Raw genomic sequence first — 7,111 nt, forward strand, 5'->3', positions numbered from 1 at the left:
ATAATGCTTTTTTAAATGGGGATTTGGAGGAAGATGTTTATATGAAACTCCCTCTAGGCCACTCCCATCAAGGACAGAATTTAGTGTGTAAATTGAATAAATCAATATATGGCTTGAAACAAGCCTCTAGGCAATGGAATGAAAAATGCAAGAAAGCTCTTCTAGACTTTGGGTTTACTCAAAGCAAAGCTGATTATTCACTTTTCTTCTATAATCAAAATGGCCACAAAGTTTTATTACTTCTATATGTGGATGACATGGCAATAGGTGGAGATAATCTAAACTTGATCAATAAGGTCAAAAGATACATAGGATCTTGCTTCAAAATAAAAGACCTAGGTCCTTTAAGATACTTCTTAGGTTTAGAGATTCAAAATAATGATAATGGCATTACCATAAGCCAAAGAAAATATGCTTCTGACCTTCTTAAAGACACTAATTTGTCTGACTCTAAACCTATTAACTCTCCAATTGACACAAACACTAAACTATCAACTGATCAAGGAATATTGCTAGATGACCCCCTTAGATATAGGAGAGTTGTAGGCAGATTAATGTACTTATGTCTTACTAGACCTGACATAACATACACTGTTAATACACTCAATCAATTTATGCAAAAACCCACTCAAGATCACATGAATGCAGCATTTAGGGTATTAAAATACATCAAAGGAACTATGGACTATAGTCTTTTCTATCCTGCAGATAACACCTTGCAGGTTAGAGGCTTCTGTGACTCAGACTGGGCTACTTGTCTGGACACACGAAGATCAGTGACTGGTTATTGCATCAAAATTGGACATGCTCTTGTTGGCTGGAAATCAAAGAAGCAGAAAACAGTTTCTAGGTCTTCTGCTGAAGCAGAATACAAGGCCATGGCATCTGCAATCTGTGAGATGACATGGATTCACAATTTATTTAAGGAACTTCAAATCAAAGCAATCTATCCTATGGATTTGTATTGTGACAATCAAGCTGCTTTTCACATAGCCAAGAATCCAGTTTTTCACGAGCGCACTAAACACATTGAGCTTGATTTACATTTCACACGAGATAAAGTTCAAGAAGGATTGATAAATCTTGCTCACCTTAACACAACAGACCAACCCAGCGACCTTCTCACGAAACCGCTTTCTGTTCAGAGGATTCAGCATCTTCTAGACAAGTTGACCATGATTAGACCTCCTGCTCAGCTTGCGCGGGGGGGGGGGGGGGTGATAAGCTTGATGCTTTCTTGATGCTTTTTCTCCTCCACCGTGGATGGTTTTCTGAATTTGGTCTCCTCTGCTTCGCACGCTTCTAGGGTTTCTTCTGGTTTATATGGATACGAAATGGATTATTTATCCCAGTTTGGTTTCTTCACCAGAGTTACTCTTGTCTCAAAGTGCACCGTTTAACTTATGAAGTAACACGCACCGTTTTGGTCTTTTAGTCTTTATTAGCTTCGTTTGTTTTATTGATTACTTTAACAGGTCAAATCATTTGACCGTTGTGTGTATTGCACAGTCTTTATATTTAGCTGATTGTTATCGTTTGTAACACAACTTTATTGAATACGAATTTCAATCTTCTCCCACTGTTCATCTTCTTCTCCATGCTTCTCTTCTTCTTCTCTTCTTAGTCTCTTCATTCTCACCTGCAATTTCACAAAGGAATCAAGTTATTTCATCGAGCCCTCTTCGACAACATCCTCAAACAGAGCCCTCTTCATCATCCATACAATCTCCCATCCCCGAAAATCTCAAGGTTTATCTTTGAATTTGAGCTCTTGTACCATTGAATGGATCTGAAATTGTACAGTTGAAGGGATCTAAGGTTTTCTGACAATTTAACATTTTTCCAATTTTAATCCGAAAAACCGAGAACCAAACCGAGTTATAACAGTCCGATTTGGTTTGGTTTTAAGCTTAAAATGGTTCGGTTTGCATTTTACCCAAACCAAAAAAATTTGGTTTCAGCGGTTTCGTTTCTAAACCAAATCGAAAAATTGAACTTCCACCTCTCGATGCAATAACTTCTCATAGTTACTCTCTCTACCATTTATGTCTACTTCTCAGTTTAATTTAGACAGACAATTTTCATTAAGGTGGAGGATGTTGGATATGAATGGATATTTTTGTTATTAAAATTGTTTAAATCAATTTTATAATTGGTCTCTTACAAAGGATGTAGTAGACAAATCTGATGGATCGAGTTTAACACAAGAGGGGGGGTGAATTGTGTCCCCAAATTCCAATTGGAATCCCTTTTTAAATTTAAACAAATTAATGACAATTAACACATAGCACACAAATTTGGACTCTAATGACTATCCTAATCAATAGTCAATCCAATGCAAGATGTGATACAATATAGTGAATGACCAAATATCAAATAATCAAGATTTGCACAAAACAGATTTTCAATCAACACACTGCGCACAGATTTTTCAACTCAGGTTTTACCTATCAAATGATGTCGAAATGCAACAAAATTTTATATGCAATATCACAACACCTTAATAAACACTATATCAAAATTTCAGATCAAAATTCAAAGTTTAAGTAAGTCTGCTAATCTCGGACAGATCAAAGGTATTTGGTGTGGAACTCTCAAGATTACAGCAACACTCTCAAAGATAGGATTTTAAGAACAAGAGAGGTTTAGATTGTAAGCAAACAAAGCCTAAAGGATATAGGAACTTCCCTTTTGCAAAAGCAAGAGTAGTGAGAAGTCCTTGATTGTAGAGGCTTGTATTGGAGAAGATTGTTGTAGCAAATAGCAAGAAAGCTTGATGATTGATGAACTTGATAGCAAGAGGTTTCTCTCAAGGATAATTTTCAATTTGCTTCTCCAAGTTGTATGAAAGGGAAGAACCTCTTTTAAAGGCAATTCTCTCCTATGCTTGCAGCCATTGGATCAAACTTCAAGAGTTGATCTCTACCATCCATTACAGCTCCTAATCTTGGTCATTGATGATTTGAGCAAACAAATCTCCACCATAGAGCATATAGACGTTGGAAGCTTGAGAGAAGTCAAGTTGTACCTTTCTTCCATAAGTGTTGTCACAAGCACAACCCTTTGATCAATGTATGTCTTCAAATCTTGACCATTCAAACTCTCTTTAATTCTCAACCATGGATGTAAATTGTACTATGCCATCTTGTCCCTTCATTTTGAATCAAAGACTTCAAAAGTGATCCCTTAGTCAAGGATCTTGTTTGATTGCACCAACATAACTTTCTTGGTAGCACATGTCTTGAGTGAAAATGTCAAGGATCTTGTTTGATTGCACCAACCTAACTTTCTTGGTAGCACATGTCTTGAGTGAAAATGTCAAGGATCTTGTTTGATTGCACCAATCCTAACTTTCTTGGTAGCACATGTCTTGAGTGAAAATGTCAAACAAGAATATATCACTAATGATAGAGAGGACAAGGTTTGTCCCACATGTTTGAAAAGAGTTGTATCTCCATGAAGACCACAACCAATAGCCTCAATGTTGGATTCATTCAACTTGATTAAATGCCTTAGTGGAAAGTTGGCAAATATAGGATTTTTCATAGTTTCCTAGAGCTCCAAGCTCATTCTTAGAAACAGGACTTCGACCACTCTTGAACATACTGAATTCCGAGCCATATGAGACCACAATGATGATTAACCTACAAGGAAATAGGAGGTAGAACTCCCCAATTGCATGTAAGCTCAAAGAGCTTCATATAGAGCGCATAGGTTAATTACATTAGAAAAACAACCCAGAAAATTCATATTACTGCATGATAAATCATTTTATATGTATTAGAATGTTCATGTAAAATTTCATAACAATCGGAAATCGTTTGGTCACTCAACCAAGCAATTAGATCACTAATAGTGAAAGCGATAAATTCTAAGTGTAAATTCAAAGTCATTTTGCAAACTCAGTGTAAATGACCTTTTCTCTTGAACTTTACTAAATCAAATATGTTCATAGTGATGAAACTAAGATGCACACGAAATTTCATTTAAATCGGAGTTCATTTGGTTCACCACGTTCACAAAGAACACATATGCACAAAATTAGGTAAAACCTAGTTTTGGCGGAATTTAAGCATATGACCAAATATATATGTGATGCACTTAATTTCTCATGATTATAGTCCTAGAACATATATTAAACCTTCATGTGCATGTTGTTCAAGTTTCAAGTCATTTGGACCTAAGTTGGTTAAGATATGATAATTGGAAATTGATGCTCTAACTTAGTCCATGTATGTTTGTTTTCAAAACTTAATTTCCAGCACTATCTCAAAAATATATAGTCATTTAAATTCAATTCATATAAATCAAATATTGCTTTAATGTTTCATTATCATTTATAATTGATTTAATATCATCAAAATTAGACATATATGACCATAGGTCCAACAAAATCTCCCATGATTTGTGGTTAGTTACAAATTATGTAACAAACCAAATTTAATGGATTATGGGCCAAGATTTTTGGGCCATTTTGTTTTAAAAATATTAATGGCTTCCTCGTTATAAGGAAGGTGTTGAACTGTTGATTGAAAAAGAAGGTTTTTGTTTTGTTTTGCTGAGAATTGTTTTTTGCTTCCTTCTTGTGTAAGAACAAGCTTTATGTTCTCCTTCCCATCTATTCCATTTGAGAGAGTTTCATTCTTTTCTTGATTCGTTGTACACCTCCAGTGATGATGTCGCGTGTGTGAGATCGAGTAGACCTAGGAGGTGAAATTGTGTGAGCTGCAAGCACATAAGGCAGCCAATTAATCATTTTATGGTCAAATGTGTAAACCTCGCCTCGATCTTTTACTACATGAGTTTCGGGTTTCGGGTTTCGAGTTTCCTATAATTGTTCATTCATCTATATATAAATATATGTGTGTGAACTTTACTCTTTAAGTTTCAGAGATTACATGTTGTCCGCGAACTAAAATCTCCAATAGATCTCCCCCTACAAATCTTCTAATTAATAGTAATAGATTGACTTTATGGCTAAGCCCTCTACCTTACGACACACCACCTCTTGATGGGCAAGGGTTCAATCTCCCAACCCCTAACTTGCCTACAAAAATAAAAAACAAGAGATTGGAGAATAGTCACGTTATTGTAAATGACCCTAATTTTTTAAGGATATTTTGGTTATTATCCGTAGATCCTAAATTCACTATAAATACTCTTAATTGTGAAAATCCAAACAGAAAAAGAGAATGAATCCTTGTATCCTTGTACTCTGACGATCCCGTGATGGCGCTGAAGCTCTGCCCCGCCGTCCCTGTCCGCCTTTACGGCGATTGCGTCACGACCACTACAAGCGCATTTGGTACGCAAAATCCGCCCAAGTCTAATTCTTGAGTTGAGTGTTACACTCATTTTGACGCTTTGTGATTTGTTTTTGTGCTAAATATTTTTTTAATTATACTGTTCATCTATTAACGTGATTGGATTAAGAAAGTGGTGCATTTTCAATTTTTATGAATTACGTTTATCGTTCGCGAAGTTTATTGGGAATATATATATATATATATATATATATATATATATATGGGGATTCGAAGTTCCTTTTTCCTGGATCAGAGGAGGGAATAAGAAAAGCAAAACTATAGGTTGGGTAATGATTTCTTCTTTTTTAAGTTCTTCTATCATTTTCAGAACCCATTTGATAGGAATGAAGGACAATGTAGATATAAAATGTAGTCAATCCTAGCATTTTTTTTGGATAAAGGCTTCGATGGTGAGGATAATGATTGGACAGTTTCTAACATCTCTTGAACTACATGGATAATGAAGGCTGAACAAGGAAGTTTAGAGTGCGTTTGGTTTGTTTTCTATTTTCTATTTTTTGTTTTCATTTTCATTTTCAAGTTTCTATTTTCTATTTCTATTTTCTAAGGAGTAGAAAACATGTTTGGTTTAAAGTAGTGAAAAATTATTTTCTATTTCTGTTTTCATTTTCTATTAATCATATCATTTTTAACTAAATGTAATAAATAAATAAAAAAGACTTTTTCTCCCTCATTGACACTTAGTACTATATCAACATTATTTTGTTAATGATAATATGAATTGATGACGTGAACTGATCATTAGCTTATTTCTCGGAGTTTGCGTACGTCTCAATTGATTAAATGAGGAATCTTTGGTTGTTGATCGCTGCGCAGGTAACGAACGTGAACTACGGGGTCCCCGAGGTTTTCCTCAGGGGAGTCACTCTAAGGAATACCTGGTTAGATCGAGGTGATCCCCGACTTAGAACTTTGTAGAATAGATACATGTTGTCTTATTGAAGGAGTATTTTGATATTATAAAAAATCATTATTAAATGTTTTGAGCGACATCACAATGACATTTTCTAAAATGCTAGCTTAAAATAAAGTCTATTGATATATATATTTACTAAAGGAAAATAGAAGTTAATTAAAAACAAATAAATGCAGAAGTAGGTCCCACACTTGCATTCAATTCCCCACCATTTACATATAAATTCATTCAAAAATAATAAATAAAAGAAATTTGTGCAAATATACTGTGGTGCTTGCTAAGATAGAACTGTTAAGGTTTGAATATTGTGATAATTTATTCTCTCTCAAGGAGGAAGTATTTATAAGATTACAACCTCTTCACAATCAGTGGTAAACCGAATATTACAATCATAGAATAAGGAAACTAAAATATATTAGACAGCCTAGACGTATCAATCACATAGTAGAGAATATTCTATGAATCGTCAACACTCCCCCTCAAGTTGGTGCTTAAATGTCTTCCAAGCCCAACTTGCTCAGCGAGTCATAGAACACATTCACAGACACTACATGAGTTAGTATATCTGCCAATTGTTCACCAGATTTCACGTACGGGATATCCACCAACTTGTTTTCCAACTTCTCTTTGATAAAGTGTCGATCCACCTCAACATGCTTCGTTCGATCATGTTGTACTGGATTGTCTGCTATTTCCCTTGCTGCTTGATTGTCACAATGTAGGTGCATAGGACCTCTCGGTTTCAAACCAATTTCAGTAAGTAAAATTCGAATCCATAGCAACTCACATATCCCTTGTGCTATACCACGATACTCAGCTTCCGCCGAAGATCTTGCTGTTACGTTCTGTTTCTTGCTTCTCCAAGTCA

The sequence above is a fragment of the Tripterygium wilfordii genome, chromosome 1, assembly GCF_013401445.1.
Source record: "Tripterygium wilfordii isolate XIE 37 chromosome 1, ASM1340144v1, whole genome shotgun sequence".
In the NCBI taxonomy this organism is placed as follows: Eukaryota; Viridiplantae; Streptophyta; class Magnoliopsida; order Celastrales; family Celastraceae; genus Tripterygium; species Tripterygium wilfordii.